Source organism: Plecotus auritus, assembly GCF_963455305.1.
Source record: "Plecotus auritus genome assembly, chromosome: 6".
NCBI lineage: Eukaryota > Metazoa > Chordata > Mammalia > Chiroptera > Vespertilionidae > Plecotus > Plecotus auritus.
In genome coordinates this window covers 55,392,555-55,411,468 of record NC_137773.1, presented here as the reverse complement: position 1 = coordinate 55,411,468, position 18,914 = coordinate 55,392,555, and positions in this window count along the sequence as shown.

The window sequence follows — 18,914 nt, the reverse complement described above, 5'->3', positions numbered from 1 at the left end:
TTGTTCTGGGGCTCGCAGCTGTTCCTGGGGTGCCGCAGTTGTGGATTCTCAGGCTTCAGATAAGCTCCACTTTCCGGATCAAGATGGCGCAGACTCCGCGTCCAAGCCCGCAGCTCCGGGAGGGGACCCAGCCGCAGTTGGTGCTGCCAGGTCAGGGGAACCCCGTTCAGCAGTCCCCCACCTCCTTCTGGAATTCAGCTGTCTCCCAACCAGCCAACAAACACTCCTTGTGCGTCCCTCAGCTGTTCTTTCTTTCTGCTCCGGGACAAGGCTCGGAACACGTCTGTCTATTCCGCCGCCATTATTCCCTCTCCCATTGTAGATCATATTTTCCTTCTTCTTTGCATGCCTGGAAGTTTTGATTGGATGCCAGACATTATGAATTTTCACATTGTGCACACTGGAAAATCTCTTTATTTCTTTAAGGATTCTTGAATTTTGTTCTGGGATGCAGTTAAGCTACTTGGAAACAGTGTGATCTTCTGAAAGCTTGCTTTCAGGCTTGTTTAGGTGGGACCAGAGCAGCCTTTCGCCTAGGGTTAATTTGGCCCCATTCTGAAGCAATGCCTTTCTGAGTGAGTTCTCTGTTGCCCTGTGTAGGACGAGGTTTTTCCATTCTGGCTGCATTAGCCCTGAGTGATCTCTGGAGGTTATTCCAACTGCTCCTTTCTGATGCTCCTTTCCCTGATCTCAGCACAGGCCTGAGCTGATCAAGCTGCAGCATCAGCTGAAGATTGGAGGGGAAACCTCTGCGCACCTCCGGGGCTCTGTTTACGTAGGTCTCTCTGTTTGCAGCAGTGTTTCCGGTCCTCTGCCCTGCAATCTCAGTTGCCTCGGCCCCCCTGACTTCCTAACTCTGTCTCCTTAACTGTGGGAGCCACTAGACTCTGTTTGGGTTCCTCCTCCCTGCGCTGCAGCCTGGAAACTTTCTTAAAGCACTAAATTGGGGTAATTCCAGGGCTTACTTTGTGAGTTTCCATTCTCTCAGGGATTGCTGACCTCTGCTGCCTGATGTCCAATGTCTGAAAACTGTTGCTTTGTATCTATGTTCACTTTTAGTGAGTTTTCAAGTTTTGTCTTTCACATTAAAGTCCTCAATCACTCTGGAATAGATTTTTTTTTTTTTTTTTTTTTTAAGAAAAGTAACACTGAATTGTGTCCCCCTCCAGATTAATATATTAAGGCGCTGACCTGTATTTGTAGATGGGGCCTTAAAGAGGATTTAAGGTTAAATGAGGACATAAGGGTGGGGCCACAATCCCATAGGACTGATGTCCTTAGGAGATGAAGAGATACAAGCAGAGCATGCACACACAAAAAAACCGCCATGTGAGGACACAGAGGGAAAGCACCATCTGCAAGCTGAGGAGCAGGTCTCATCAGAAGCCAACCCTGCTGACACCTTGACCTTGGACTTCAGCCTCCAGAGCTGTGGGAAAATTAATTCTGTTGCTTAAGCCACCCATTCTGTGGTACTTTTTATGACAACCCTAACAGACAAATACAGTAGGGATCTAACTTTGTTTATAGGCATTTTTAATACTTCAAATGCCTGTACAAATTGCAGTTAAAATGACATAATTGGCTGTATCAAGTTTTTGAGTAAACATTTTTCAAACAGGAAAATGAATTTGAATTTCTTTCCAAATATTTGAAAATATAGATTATCCTTAAAGTGAAATACTTGAACAGGCTTATAAGAGGCAGACCATCTGGATACATTTAGTTTCTTTAAGGAAAACTATACATTAGTTTGCTAGGGTTACCATAACAAAATACAGGGTGGGGCAAATGTAGGTTTACAGTTGTTCATATGGAAAATAATACAATAATTAATGAATAATAATACAAGAATAAACTTTTTCACGTACTCACAATTGTAAACCTATTTTCGCCCCACCCTGTACTATAAACTAAAAAGCTTAAACAACAGAAATTTATTTTCTCACCATTCTGGAATCCAAGATCAATGTGTGGGCAGGGTTGATTTCTGAGGAGACCTCTCTCCTTGGTTTGCAGATGGAAGTCTCCTCCCTGTGTCTTTGCATGACCCGCCCGCTGTGTCTGTCTCCTTTTATTATAAGGACACTAGTCAAATTGGATTAGGGCCTACCCTAACAGCCTCATTTTAAGTTAGTCACCCCCATAAAGGCCCTATCTGTAAATACAGTCCATTCTGAGGTATTGAGGGTTAGGAACTTCAACATATGACTTTTAAGGGGCCCGTGACAGTCTACATATTTAAAATGGCCCATCTTTGGGGCACACTGGAAAGACATATAACTTTGCAAAACAAATGAGAAGAAAGGAATGAGCCCTACACGTATGCATGCATATTAATGTTTTAAGTTGGGCTTGCACTCCTTTGTCTTCAATTTCACAGAGTATTGTCCTGAGGTTGACAATGGCTGTTGTTCAGCAACAGGTTATAATTGTCTAGAACTTCACTTTGCTGAATTGAATAACAGAAAGATGGTTTTCAGTTAGCAAAGAAGTTAAAATAGCTCTCCGGGTTTCCCATCGTAACTGTGTCACACAATAATTACCATCTGATTAATATTTGTCACATCTGGTGTGGCATCCACAGGATGGAATAATATCTGTTGTCTGGTTAATTTGTTGAATTCACTGTTTCATTTTGTACATTTTCCCACATTTTTAAAATTAATTTCTCATAAAATATTTTGGGTAAATAAGTCACATTGTGTTTTTGTTTTTTTGTTTTTTGACACACTTCCATGTGCCCAAGGAGGCGGGGGCGGGGGGGTCAAATTCAGCAACTGGTTTGATGTAGTCTGTGAAATTTTTGTTGTTTGAAGTACACTACATTGCATTGTGATCTCTGAAAGGCAAATTTTTTCACTTAAAATTAAATAACCACAATTAATCTTTTTACTTTGAAATAAAACTGGAGATTCTACCTGGCCTGCTCATCCATCAGTGCATCTTGATTGATTTATGTGTAATCCAAGTGAACTTGTTATTCCTACTTGACATTTCAGCAGCACTCCAAAGAGTCGACCCACCTTCTGGAAATTCCCTCCTCTGGGTTTCCCTCTCTGGCTACACTTCCTCAAATTCCCTCCTTGGATTTCTTTCTTCTACATGATCTCTAAGTATTGTTCTTCTGGGCCCAGTCTAAACCTCCCCCGACACCTGGGCTTTAAAATCCTTCATAATCTTTCCTCAGCCTTTCTGTTCACTTGCATTTCTCATGCCAACCCAAAACACATCCTTCATGTTGCATGTTGAGTATCTCATTGCATCCTGCCTACACTGTGCTGGCTCCCACTGCTGAAACTTGGCTCAACATTCTTTTTCCTGGAATATCAAAATGCCCCCCTTTTGACTGTTCATACTACCCATCCTACAAATAATATTAGACCTCCCAGGACCTGGTTGAGGCTTTCCCCAAATGTTCTAGTGCACTCCAATATCCCCCGCCTCCAAATTGCCTCTCCAGTTAGAATGAGCTTCTTTCTACACACTCATTCTACATTTTATTCTTGGTGTGCTGGTCTTAGCTCCTTGAGAGCAGAAACCAGGTATCACCTCATTTGTGTCCCAGTCCCCCACAGCATTTTCACTTTCAAAAGAGGTTGTCATCAAATGCTCTAATAATTGCTCTGGACCTTAAAGCAATGCTTCTCCAACTTTGCTGATCAGAAGACTTTAATGACAATGCTTGTTCAGTACAGCTTCCTGGAACTTTCTTCATATCCTCTGAAACTTTCCAGAGGAGAAAAGTACATATCTCATTGTGTTTTCATTGTTGCTGTTGACCCTTAGGAACACAAGGTGCATCTAATCTCTGGTCTATGCAAGTCCTGCTCTTATGCTATTTATCCCCTCTCATTTTCATATTCCATTCCCTTTCCTCTCCTTCCCTCATAGGCAACCATTTTAATGTTTGTGATACATTATAGCTTTTTACTTTTCCTATGAAGCACTACAAGTTTTAGGTCCACCTGTGTTGTTATGTGTACGTTTACATCATTGTTTCTCACCTAGGCACAGTATTCCTCAGTGTGAATTCACTACCTGGCAGTAGATCCTCAGGTTACCTCCAATTTCCCCACTACTACAAACACTGCTACAACAAACAACCTAATTCTCTTTTAAGAGCCTAAATTATCCTGCTCATTTGATGAGATTATTATTTACTTAGTGAAGGATGATTCAAATAAACAAGCATAATCATGTGTTGCATAACGACATCTCAGTCAACGACAAACTGTGTTTATAACAGTGGTCCCATAGGATTATAACAAAGCCGAACAATTCCTATCACCTAGTGACATCATAGCCATCCTAACGTCGCAGCACAACGCATCACTCACGCGTTTGTTGTGATGCTGGTGTAAACAAACCTACTGGGCCGGTCATATAAAAGTGCAGCATGTACAGAACATAACACTTGGTAATGATAATAAAAGGCTATGCTACAGGTTTATGTATCTATTATACTATACTTTTTATTGTTATTTTAGAGCGTGCTCTTTCTACTTATAAAAAAAATGTTTCCTGTACAATAGTACACTGTTACCCCAGAGCAGCCTCATCCATCTCACGTTTACCATAACTCTTATTTGTATCATTTTCTCCTGTGCTTGATTTAATCTCAAGTTGTCTTATAAATTCAGTGTAGCCTAAGTGTAGTGTTTATAAAGTCTACAGTAGTGTACAGTAATGTCCTAGGCCTCCACATTCAGTCACCACTCACTCACTCACCCAGAAAAACTTCCAGTCCTAAAAGCTCCATTCATGGTAAATGTCCTACATAGCTATACCATAAATTATCTTTTACTCTACCTTTTCTATATTTAGATATGTCTAGTTACATAAATACTGACTATTGTGTTATAATTGCCTACAGTATTTAGTATAATAACATGCTATATAGGCTTGTAGTCTAGAAGCCATAGGCTAGACAATAAGAGCCTAGGTGTGTAGTAGGCTATGTCATATAGGTTGTATACTAGTAAGTGCATTCTATGATGTTCACACAACGATGAAATTGCCTAATGTCACATTTTTCAGAACATATATCTCATTCACGACGCATGACTGTGCACACAAAAAAGGGTCAAATCTCATGCTTTCCACATAGCTATTGGATCCTAGTTTTAAAAGAGGGCTAGAAATCCCATTATTTTCTAACCAAACGTGATAACACTACAAAACAAAGATTATTTTCAAGATACAAATTTAGTAAAATTGGTAGTCGCAACAAATCCTAGGTAATTTATAACAAGGTTTGTAAAAAGGCTGAAGATTCTTAGCACTAAGCTTCCATTTATTTGAAGTCAATGTTACACCCTGACTCAAAAGAAAGTTTTGCCAATCATAGCGATCTCTCCAAAGGCACTCCTCAGGACAGGTCCAGACTGAATACCAATGGGGCCCAGTCTGGAGTCAGCAAATGCACTTCAGCAGAAGCCAGTTGCCACATACTGTAGTGCAGGTATTTTTAAAAGCTGAGCACAGCAGAGGCTCCCCCATCAGCTCTGGCTGGCCTCGATTTGTTGCCTGGGGCTATATTGCTGAACCTTTGATGTATTGCCAGAGGGGTCACTGGAGAATTGTGTGTTTGCTCTAAGGTACTCTAACCCTCTTGTCTTTGCCCATAAGTCATAGCACTGAAATGCACAAATTGGCAAAAACTCCTCCAACTGCCCAGGGCTTCTTATGACAAATCCTTCAGATCTTCTGCCATCATATCTAACAAGACGTGGAAAACACAGAGATACCTTTTTCTCTTGAAATAATAAGCATAGCACTGGGACTGGGGAATCTGAAGGAAGTCCAAGAGGTTAACAAAAGTCATAGCAACAACCTGAGGCAGCACAGTTCCAATGCATAAGAGCAACCCTATTTACCTGGCTCAGAGAATTAGAACTGCTTTTTCTAATTGGCCAAACGGGGACACACTTTTGTAAACCCCACTCAAAGGGATTTGGATGGGATTTCCGCCTCCTCTGTTAAGTCACTTTATGAAGCATCGAACAGACTGTCAAATTACAGCGGGAAGGCTGGGGCGTGTTGGGGAGGTGGGGAAAGAGATCAACTGAAGGACTTGTATGCATGCATATAAGCACAACCAATGGACACAAGACACTGGGGGGGGTGGGATGAGGGCATGTGACAGGGGGTAGGGGAGGCTGGGGGAAGGTCAATGGGGAAAAAAGGAGACATATGTACTATTCGTAATACTTTAAACAATAAAATAAAATTTAAAAAAATAAAGAAAAGAAAAGAAACTATAACAAAATGAAAAAAAAAAAAGTCACTCTATGTTCTGGCAGCAGCCCAGTGGGGAGGGACACTGTGCCATTCATATTTTAACCCTCACTGACAGGTGCAGTGAATGATATGGTGATAAACCATAAAATACAAGTTTGTTGAACTGAATGTTTGTCACACTGGGATTTGTGGCTTTAACAACCTGGCATCCACCTCCAAGAGTATGCTCAGTATAAAACTGATAAATCCAACTTACCTGCCTCCCCAGCTAGATGGGTAGCTGGCTTTTTGAGAGTAGGAATCATGTGTCCACTTCCTTGATGATCCCCAAAGACACATGGATGGTGTTATGCCCAAAGTAGGTAATCAATACACATTGGTGAACGGCTCGTCCAGATGAAATAGGAGGGCTGTTTTAAAACCCTTGTCGTAGGCTTCTGCCACTTGAGAACAAGTAGAGCTGATTTGTAGAGACTCTCTGCTTTACTGCAACTTTGGAATCCCTAAAGGCAATTTTTAATTTATACAAGTGTTCAAAAGAGACTACCCTGAAGGCATACAGGTGTTTCTCAACACAGGTGAGTCAAGCCTGGCAATGGGAACAAAATAGTTTCTGGGTTTCTTAAAGAGATAGTATTTACAAGCAAAGAGGTAGACTCCTTCTTCTCTCTCCTTATTTCTTAGAGCTCAGCTAAAACATAGACTTATCATGTTTACAGGCAAATTAAATGATATAATTGGATCTCGATTCCATCTAACCTTCCCGAGAAAGACTGAAATCCAGCATTCACAAATAGAAACTGAATAACATGCTAATTTTTTTTAAAAAAAATATGTTTTTATTGATTTTAGAGAGAGAAGAAGGGAGAGAGATAGAGAGATAGAAACATCGATGAGAGAGAAACATCCTCAATTGGCTGCCTCCTGCATACCCTTTACTGGGACCAAGCTTGCAACCTGGGCATGTGCTCTGACCAGGAATCAAACCAGTGACCTCTTGGTTCATGGGTCAACGCTCAACAACTGAACCACGCAGCCTGGCTGGGCAAAGACTCTAAGCATCATAAGGAAAGCCAGTGTCTTTTACTTTTCTGGGCTGCCCACAAACCTAGCAGGCATCAGGTGGAGTATGGTGTAGTGATTAAACACAACAGATTGTTTGGTCAATGGCTGTGGAAACTTAAACAAGTTACTTAATCTTTCTGACACTCAGTTTCTTTGTCTGCAAAATGGAGATGATAGTTCTTAGCTAGAAAGGGTTGTTTTCCGGCCAAAATGAAAAGTCTTCTTAAAGCAACTGTCCTATGATACATTTTGAGTTCTAGATGTTTGGGGGTAACTCATCTCTATTAATCTTCATGACAACCTTGTAATTAGGCATTATCATCCCCAGTTTGCAAATTAAAAAACTGAAACTCAAAAGTTAAGTAATTTTGAGAAATTTTGATAATAGAATCGGTAGCAAAGCAGATTAATCTGTCTCAAAAGGCCAACATCTTTTCACTAAGCCATATTTTTCTAGCATAGCTAATAAATATTTGCTAATTGCTTGGTATAAAATATATGACTTTAAAAATACTATAACATAAATATCCAAGGTGTGTGGGGGAGGCGGGGGGGTTCTCTATAGAAGACAGTTATGTTGTCAATGCTCAAAATTTTTAAATAGAAATTTCTTTTGAATTTGTAGCTCATTCTTTTTGTGTGTGTGTCTGTAATTCATTCTTTTTAATGTGCTCACTGATAGCAAGATTTTAAGATGAATATGATTAAGACAAATACATTATATACATGAGTGTGAGTGACTAATCTAGGTAATTAATTATATTTAGGGTAAATGTGAGATGGTAATATTGATCCTGGTTTGCTTGTTTTGTAATTTTCAAAGACAACTTCAAAAGGGAAGTGTCAAAAATTCACCAAACAATGGTGGCATCAATTGAAATAAGTGTGTAGTCTTTTATGGTGCGTACTTTAAAGTGGCAAACACTAATTTTAATAAAATCTGATGCTTACTTGAAAAATATCAGACTCATTATACCACAGTCATAGCTCATTTAACCTCGATTTGCTCTGTATCAAGCTGTGATTCGAGGGTGGCAAAACATTTAAGCTTCTTCTCAAGTAGGTTTGCCTGTATAAATATTATAGTTGAGTGTATTGTTGAGGATTAGCTGGTTAGTTGTCTGAATACTAATTTGAAATAAAATCTTGTTACGTAGGTACTGTCTATGCTTGTTTGACCACTATAGATTTTTCACTAATGCAACTCTCTAGCATTGAAACAGAAGAAATAACTGTTATGTAGTTATTCTAACTAATTTAAACTTAGCTGAGTTCATAAATAAAGTTAATTATTAGAGCAATTCCCAGATCTGTTGCTACTAGACCAGAAAGAGGCTAAGTGTCGAGAAGCCCGGTTTTGGTTCCAGCTAGAGCTGCTGTGTGACCATAAACAAGTGGTACTCCCTCTGATCTGTCTTTCTCCCATTTTAAAAAGTGACATATCACATTTCTTGTTGATGGCAGCATCTCAGTGCTTTTTAAAACAGCTTTTTTTTTTGGTTTTAAACTTAATTTTCAATGAGCTATGAAATAGCAATTAAATGTTTTGATGGCAAGGGCTCTTCATTAACCAGTATTTAAAATAAGTGTGTGGGGGGGGGAGGGGCGGGGGGTTATTCTGGCATTAATCAAGAGCGTGTTGTCAAAAAGGATCAAATTGGAAGATTTGCATAGATAGCTCCAACATTTGCCAAGAAGCTATATACCTTAAGTAAAACATACAACTTTGTAAAAAATGAAGTTTTCTATGTAGAACTGAGTCATACACAAAACAGACAATTTGTAATAAATTGAATACAAAAATCGTTCCGTTCATTTACACCTATGACCTTGAATACCTACTGGGACCAAACTTTCAAAAGTGAAAAACCAATTGGCCAACTTCCCATCATACAGCACATGTTAATCACTTAAGATTCACATAGCTACATAGCTTCATTGCTCATACCCAACGCACACAAACAAAACATGGTCTAGTTCCTGATCATCATTGCTACTCAAATTTTTCCTGTAAACTATTTTCCAAATGCCCCATGTAAGTAAGATTCATTCCATTTTTGCCAGTTAATTAATCTGGAAGCAAACAAAATGACCCTCAATTAGTGACGCCTATGTTTGACGTCTTCGGAATTTAGCCAGACCACACACACACACACACACACACACACACACACACACATACACACACACACAAGGAAAAATAATTAACTGAACATCTGTTATTTTCTTTCAAATTTGGGCTTGGTTAACAGGACACAAAGTACACAGCAACAACCAGCTGCTGACAAGCAAAGTTCAGCAAATATTTTAGTCTGTGCCAAAATGTGTACTTCCTCTTCCTCGGTAACATTTAATGGTGAAATATATATATATCACAAAATGTATAAGAAAGAATCTTCATTGTGGAATATAATCTTAATTAAGATATGCTAAATTTGTATGCTACCGTGAAAATAGATGCTACTAGAATCACGTTTTATCTTTAAAGATAAGAATTCACCTCTGGGAATTCAGTCTGATGCTAGCAACTGAGACTTTTTAGATTTTGCATCTAGACTTTAACAGGCTACTGCAGATGGGCCCAATGCACACATTTTAACTATCTACCCTTTAACATCTGAGGGTGTACTTTATCACTTTTATTGCCTTTCAATTTTTTGGCTGCTCAGCTGAAAATGTATTAACAGGTTTGTATATTCTGAGAGATATTGGCAAATTAACCAAAGAACTTCTTGACATTTTTTTTAGCATAAACAGCAGTCTATTCGCTTATTTATACTAATATTTGCAGCACTTACTATGTACCCAGCATAGTTTCTGTGGATACATTATGCACAAGACACACTCCTTTCCCCAAAGAAGTCACCATACAGCAAACAATAAGCAAGTACTTTCATCTCAAATAAACAAGTAATAGAGCTTTATGCAAAAGGGGAAGATTTTTCAGCTCCTTTCTCATTTATCAATTTGGGAATATGCCTAGAGGTGTTAAGCATTTGCTAGATACTAACCAGAGTTGGGAAACTCAATCTGTGGGATTTCAGTAGGGAAACTATGTTAGGCATTTGCAAATGAAAATGTGAACACCTAGGAACTAACACTAAAACTTCTTCCAATAGTAGAGGCATGTTTCTGAGGCATGCAGGAATTAAAATATAGGAAATGCCATCAACCTTATGAGAATTTAGTAACTGTCATGGTATATAAAATGAGAAAAAAGAGTGATATTAAAATGTTTTACAGTATTTAAAACAAAAATTTAGTACCCTCACGACATAGTCAATGTCTGTGTTCTAATCATGTAATCATAGCTTTTTTTTAAGAACACTTTTATTTATTTTTTAAATATATTTTTATTGAGTTCAGGAAAGAAGGGGGTGGGGGAGAGAGAGAGAGAGAGAGAAACATCAATGATGAGAGGGAATCACTGATTGGCTGCCTCCTGCACACTCCCTACTGGGTATCGAGCCCGCAACCCAGGCATGTGCCCTTGACCGGGAATCAAAACTGGGACCCTTCTATCCGCAGGCCAATGCTCTATCCACAGACCCAAACCAGCTAGGGCTGTAATCATAGCTTTTTCCCAATTACATGCAACATCAGTTTTCACCAAATTGGAATAAACTCAATGATAAGTTTTAATATTTCCATAGTTGGTTAATTAGTGCCCAAACCCCAGTGACATAAGGCAAATAGCTCTCTTCAACAGTTGTCCCAACAATGTTAAAGACCTCAGCTTGTAAGCACAATAGAATAACAAGGATCAGATTTACTTTCCCACCTTAAACAAATACAAAACTAGATAAACTATAATTATAAAATATAATTACATAGATGACAGAGTTTGTAGAAAAGGACATTAAATCATCTATGACAATACCACATATATTCAAAAAGGTAGACAAAAGCATAAATGTGATGAAGAGAGAAATGGAAGAGAAAAAAAGACCCAAATATAATTCTTAGAAATGAAATATATAATAGCTGAGGCAACAACAACAACAAAACACCATATTGTATGAAATTAATAGCAGATTAAATACTGCAGAAGAAACAAATGGTGAACTTGAAGACCTAGCAATAGAAACTATTAAAATAAAACAGAAGGGGGAAAGGACTGAAAAAAATGAATATCAGTAAGTGGCATCAATAAGCTGTAGAACAAGGTCAAGCAGTCTTCTGTATTTGTAATTGGCTTTCCCAGAAAAAGTAGGTCAAGGAAGGGAGCAGAAAAGTTGTTTGAAAAAAATGGTCACAATTTTCTAAATTTAATGATCCAAGAAGCTCAACAAACCCTAGCAGAAAACATGAAGGAAACCACATGAAGGTATCCACCCAATTCTATATTTTTAGAAATGGTGTTTAAAAGATTCTAAGAGTCATGAGGAAGGAGACCAGTGTCTTCTTCTGCGATGCCCATTAATACATAGCATGTGTTAGTTGGGATATGGAGTTATGATTAACAACAGGTTTAGGTGTGTGTGTGTTTTCAATCGAGTTTGATGGAAGACTGTGGAACCTTGAAAGTTACTTGACCTCTCTGGCACCCAGTTTCACTATCTACAAAATAAGGATAATAGTACTATATTCATTTCTTAGGGCTGCCATACAAGTTACCACTAACTAGGTGGCTTTAAAAAACACACAGAAATGTATTATCTCACAGTTCTGGAGGCCAGACATCCAAACCCCAGGTGCCCACAGGGCTGTGCTCCCTCTGAAGTCTCTAGGGAAGAATCCTTCCTCGTCTCTCCCAGCCCTTTTAGTGGCCCTGGGTGTTCCTTAGCTTTTCCCGTTGTTAATGAAGTGCTCATACAGGCATACTGAGTTGGTCTTTTGGGGGCAACATGAATACATGTAGCATTATGCTCTATACGACAATAAATGGTGCCCAGGGACCACAAAATCTGTCGTGTAGCCCTGTGAGGTTTAAGTGAAAGAAATTTTCATTATAGAGCAAATCCATATGCTAAGACTTAGCAGCTAAGTCTAAATGGTTTGTCTCGTTATTAGATTAAAATTGCCACAAAACTCCTTTATGCTTAGGAAAACTTTAGGGCCTCATGGACATCATTGACCACCTGCTCTGCCACAGGCTGTAATAAAGAATCTGACTACATTTCTTGGTGTTTTACTGCTGACAGCATTTAAGCCTTAGTCCTCCTTTTGAGCAAGGTGATAAGAAAGCTAGTGCTCCCTACTTTGGTATCAGTGGAAGATTCAAACCATAGAAGGTTGTATTCTCAGCCTGCCCCACTACTCTTCAGTTCTCTCAAGACATTTTTGGACCAGCTTGGGAGGCCTGCCATGCTCTCTCCCAAAAACCTCATTATAGCAAGCCTTTTCATCCGTTCTGGGTATGTGTGTAGCATCATCAGTCTCAGAGCTTATATTCAATTTTGCCTGGGAGTCCATACCATCACTGTGGGATGGCCACCACACAGACACCCAACCAAGCATTGCACATGTGCTTCCCGTTTTACAGCTGGGGAAACTGAGAAACAGGAGAAGTGTACACAGGTCACACAGTGAGCATGCTGTCAACAAAGACAGCATTCTGCTGACCAAACCATAACAGTGGAAGTCAGCATCATGATAATGATGTATGTCTTTGGTATTGAAAATACCTGTATATTGTAACCTGGGTTTTAAAGGCTGTTTCAAAATGTCAGAGAACAGCCTTGCCTTCGTTATCTAGTAAATCAGGCTACTGTTTGGTTAGACTAATACATTAAACAACGAGTGTTATGATTCAGCTCTAGAAAGCTAAGGCCAGTCAATTTGGCACTAGAAAGAATTGTTTCAGGAATGTCTCCTTTGACTGTCTCCTGGTATTAGGTGGCCCCAGCCATCGGCACACTTTATCTAGATAAAGAAACAGAGGACTCTATTTCACATGTCTTTCCAAAAGAGGTGGATGAGCCACAAATTAAAGAATGTGTCACATAGTTACAAGGTCGATTCGCTGTTATGGAAGTATCAAGTGGGGAAAGGATCCCTATGAAGCCTTCCTGGAATTTTGGCAGTAGAAGGAGGTAGATTATGTGGGATCCTCTGCAAGTAGAACAAAACAGTTAAAGATGCATAAAAAGCAGAGAATAGTCATGCTTACATTACCCAGGGGGAGGGGCAATCAGGAGTTCCTTTGGAAGTAACCTCTACTTTTCCTTCATCTTTTACAGTAATATGATAGCATTTAAAACCAAAGTATGCAGTAGTAGATAACATGTCTATAAAGATGTGATAAAGGACAGTTAAAGGTACTTAAAAAAGAAAAATGAAAAAAAAAGGGCCAAGCAAGAAAGAGATAAGACTATCAAACAACCATGTTGGACATTTTTGAGATCTTACTGTTTTTCAGGTATGCAAAATACTTCACATTCATCATCTCATTTAACCCTTATAATAATCCTGAGAAGGAGATATTATTTCCATTTTAAGGTCAGCAAACTGAGATTCAGAGAGATGCAGTGTCTTATCCAAGGTCACACTCGTAGTAATTGGTGAAGTCCAAACTGGACCCTGACTCCAAAGACCACACCTAGCAATACTGCCTCTGAAGTGCTGCCTACTGATTACTTCCAAAAAAATGGTGTGGAAATCAGAATGCTATCACTTGAAGATCCATTTTCATTTCCTCCCAGTCATTTACATTAGAGATAAATGGCTCCCTCGGTTGCTCATCAATATACCATAATTCTTAAGGAGACCATATTTCTAAATATTTCTAAAACAGTGTTTTACACACTTTGTTCATATGCCTTTGTGATTTTTTTTTACCTGCTAATGTTTTCCTTTAAATTTGCTGTTTCTTTTTATTTCAGCTTCTTCCTAAATTGTAATATTCGTGAAGTCTTACGTTTGATATGCTTACATTTTTCTCATAGTTAGTAAACATATATAATTATTAAAACAAAATATCCATCCTATTCCAGAATGCATCATATTTCACCATCTGGGAAACATTGTTCTTGACTTGTAAACAGAGAGAATTGAAATGCACCCTCTCAAACCGCCCCTACGGCAGAGCTGCCCTTCTCATAAAGAACACCATTCCTGCACTCTAAGGTGAATTTTTTGTTTCAGCCTCACCCAGCTGAATGGTGAGATGTCTTCCTGGTTTCCAAATTCTAAAACCTTCTACCCTCATTTGGTAGAACTTACCATCAAATGATCTAGAGCAGTGGTCGGCAAACCGCAGCTTGCGAGCCACATGCGGCTTGCAAGCCGCGGTTTGCTGCTCTGTTGACTAATGAGTTTGCCGACCACTGATCTAGAGAGTACTGTGCCAGGATCCTGACACTTCACCTTTACTGTCTCTTAACTTCTACCCACCCTGGTTCAGGCTCTTCACACTTGGCCCTTGACTTGCCACTCTCCTGCCTCTCCAACTCACGCAGGATCCCCTACTCATCTTCAAAATCTCCTTTTACATTGAGCCATTTCTCAAGGTACAGTACAATCTGCTCATCTTATTCGTGCCAAGTGTGGAATTAATAAGTTATGTAACACCTCTCCCAAGTAAATACTTGCACATTATGGTCTTTCTGGAGGCCATAGTTTGACTTTGAAAGTGGAACTACGGGTATTTTGTTAGCCGGCAGTGAGACAGTCCTTCAGGGCCCTTCAGATCACCACAACAGGTATGTGGCCACTAATTCTCTTTCTGTATGGTCTGGTCCTGTCTCCACCAGGTGTCCTGAGACCCTTGACAACATGGCTAAGCATGGAATTTCACCCGTGATATCCCTCAGGGATTGGTTTGGATCTCCTTCTATTACAAAAGCTCCTCCACTCCCATTTTAAAAATGGGAGTAGTACTCTCTCCTGTCCACATTTCCAGAAGACATCACACTATTTGTGAAAAATTCATCATTCTTTTCTTTATCTTAAAATATACTTTATTATTAAGACATTTTCCCAGTATTATGTAATTGTCAATACGTAAAAATACATGTGTAAATAATAACTATGTATCACTTCACAAAATAAACTTTGCCTAACTTTGTTTTGGTGATCAAAGCATAAAACTTTCACTCCTGGGGATCTTAGAGAACCAAGTTTTATGCTTGAAGATTGGAAGGAAAATAAAAGGATTTCCTCTATTAATCCTAAAGACAGCAACTGGGACCTACTCTAGAACAGTCATGTGAAGTTCAAGGCCATGTTACATTTATTCTAAGAAACAACAGTAAAATGATGTTGAATAAGATAGGAGACACTGAAGGCTGTTGGGGGAACATGATACATTGCTATCTGTGTTCTTGATCTTGAAATTTGCCTTTATTTATGTATCTGAGGCTCAACAGCTGCCTCCACACCTAACCCAGGAACTGTTGGTATGTTCACTCCCTCCTCTTGGAGGGCGCATCTCCCAGCCCACATGTTTTTTTGTTTTGTTTTGCATTGCTGCTAAAAGAACATCCACAAGGGGTGAGAGAGGGCTGACCAAAAAGAGTTGGAATTGGCCCAGAACATTCGACTATTTCTTGGCACCTGAGAAAGGAAGAAACTTTTTCTTATTAAGAATAATGTCCTCACTGTTTGCTAAACATACGCTGTCTTGAGCAGCTGTGTGTCCTGGGAGCCCCTTTTGTTACTGAGGAAACTCGCTAAATGTGGCCTGTCACCTTGTCATCAAAGAATTCAAATATTCCATCTGATTATCCTTCCCAGCTAAAAATGGACATGTTGGGGATTGTAGAACTTGCTTAGGCAATGCTTTCCTACATATAAAAGTGCCCCATTCCTCACAACTATAGAATTGATTCTCTTCCTTCAAATACCAACATGGGGAAATGTTGGCAAAATATATGTCTTTATACCCAGAGTCCTCTGTGCAAAAATTTTACCCTTGTGACTTAAAGTTGAGGCACTGGCATCATTAAAAGCAAATGGGAAGGTACAAGTCTGCAGTATCATTCTTCATGGATATAATTGAAAATAATGCCTGTATATTTTTTTCCAAGGTCAGTCTCCTTGGGCATTTTAAAGTTTGAGTAAATACTGCTTTTCAACATATTGGGATTAATCAGAAATAATTAAACCCAATTCCTGTATTTCTAGGAAGAGCAAAAAGGCAGCCAATTTCTTTCTTCTGATTTATACCATGAAGTGTGAGGTCATGACTGGTTCCCATCAACATTGCCGTTTGCATCAGAGGTCTTTCCAGATGTGACCTTGGCAGCAAGCAAATGTTCCTTCATTATCTTCCTCATCTTAATGTGAATATATTGGTATTTTTTTACCTCCTATTCTATGCCTGGCACTGTGTTGGGCACTGGGGATAAAAGAGTAAAGAAGATACAGTTCATATTCTTAAAAAGGTTTCTATCCCCCCAAACAGAGAAGTCAAGTCAGATCTTTGAATGAAAAAGTTCCCTAATGTAACCCACAGGGATGGTTGGAATGAATGGTAGTGCCAGAACAGCATGTAGAAATGAGATACACACTTCCCTGTTTCCTATTAGGAAGCCCCAATAACCTCTGGCTACATTGTAGACAGCCCTGGTGGGTAAACCATACATACCATACACTTGATCTTAGCCAAAAGGCCGAGAAGTGATAAACCATACATACCATAGACTGACATGGACACCAGGGGGGTGAGGGCATGAGTGGGGAGCGGTGGGGGGGCAATGTTGTCCGTGTCAACTTCATACCTGACATACCTGGAGGGAGGGGTAATTGATAGCTGCTTCTTTGATCTCACCATAGTTCCTCAGGGAGGTTCACAGTGGAGCTGGGACTGGGGATACCTTTCCTTTAGTTGGGTCTCTAGGGAGTATCTGTATCTTGCCCTAGAACAGTGTTTCTCAAAGGATGAGTCAACTAGGGTGGATTTCTGTTAAAAAAATATATTCTTAGACATACTCAAGTTTGCCAAGCCTGAATTGCTAGGAAGCGGGGGAGGTGGGAGCAGGGGTTGAAATCAACAAGTTTAACATTTTTCAAGGGCATTTTTTGGCATACTGAAGTCTGGGGGAAAGTCCACTAAGAAGTACCCTGAAGAAACTGATTTGGGTTCAAGGAATTTAATTAATGCATTCAATATTTATAGAATTAAGATGCTTTGAAGATTCCCAACATTCCATAATATAGGAAGAGCCAGTGGGTGACACATATAAAATCCTCCAGTTAGTCACACTACTTAAAATTCTTCAATAATCAAATATTCATGTGATTAAATAAGCTTAACTCTTTTAATTTGTAATTTTCTCTGGTAGATTCCAGGAGGAGGTATCAGTCAACTACATTTTGGTGTGAATTAATCTTATTAACTTTATCTTCTTTAAATAATATAATGGAATAAAAAAGGGAGGATTGTTAGGCCATTTAGTATGTCTCTCATAGCTCAATTAAAAATGTATATTCCTGAGACTGTCCATGATGGCCAGTTCTATGTGTCACGTTGGCAAAGTCACAGTACCCAGTTACTTGGTAATGACTAATCTAGGTGCTGTTGTGAGGATGTTTTGTAGATGTGGCTAAATCAGTTGACTTTAAGGAGATTATCTTTGATAATCAGGGTGGGCCTTATCCAATCAGTTGAAAGACCTAAAGAGCAAAACTGAGGTTTTCCTGAGAAAATAGAACTTCTGCCTTAAGACTGCAGCATCAACTCATTCCTGCTGACCTGCCCAGCAAATTTCAGACTTGCCAATTCCCTGAAATAAATCTTTGTTTGTAGATAGATAGATATTTACATATATGTGTGTGTGTGTGTGTGTGTGTGTGTTTCTGATATCTGGTTCTGTTTCTCTGGAGAACCCGGACTGTTACACCATCTTACAAACTTCTCTCTTCTGGTCTTAATGGCAGGGAAGTGGGAGAAGTGGGGGGTGTGAGGAGAATGATGCTCATGAGGGAGAATGGCACATCCATGGACATATGCTTCTGCCTTAGAGGAAGAAGGCAGGGATGCAAGATTAGTGAGCTTCCTGCTCCAGTAAAGCAACAAGGGTTCTTAGGTTGGAGGGAAATAGACTCCTTTTACTTCCATCAGGCCTCTAGAGATGCCATGTGATCCTGACTTCAGTGCTGTTCCCATACTCTGCCCAGGCTTCTAAAGCCACCTTCCCTGCATCCTCTGCCTACAGAACCTTGCGAGGGAGGAAGGGGTGAGCAGTCCACTAACGGACCATTAGGCTGGACTTCACTGTTTGAAACCCTCAGGTGTACAGTCTTTCTGCTTTATTCTCCATCTAACTCCACTCCCCTACTTGTTTCTAACACTAATTTTTTAAAACAAAGCTGAAGTTTTACTGGTTGAAGGCCAAGAAAAGTCTATAAAGTTTCTTCCCTTTGAAAATCTTCCTTATAGCAGGTGAACTAACCCTCAGAGCTCCATTTCACTGGGCCATTAATAATAACCTTAGAACCCAGAAATAACTTGTCATTTGTGGTTTCCTATGCTTGCTCCCTACAACACACCCTATTAAAGACTCACCTTATTGAAATGGAGTTGGATCAAAGCTGTTGCCTTTGTTTGCTACACCTGTTAGGTGCCTGAAAGTGCTGACACTATAGAAATATTAGAAAGAAAGAAATGCCACAGGTCAGCAGTTATTTGCCCAGCCAAGGTAATTCATCTTATCAAAAACCAA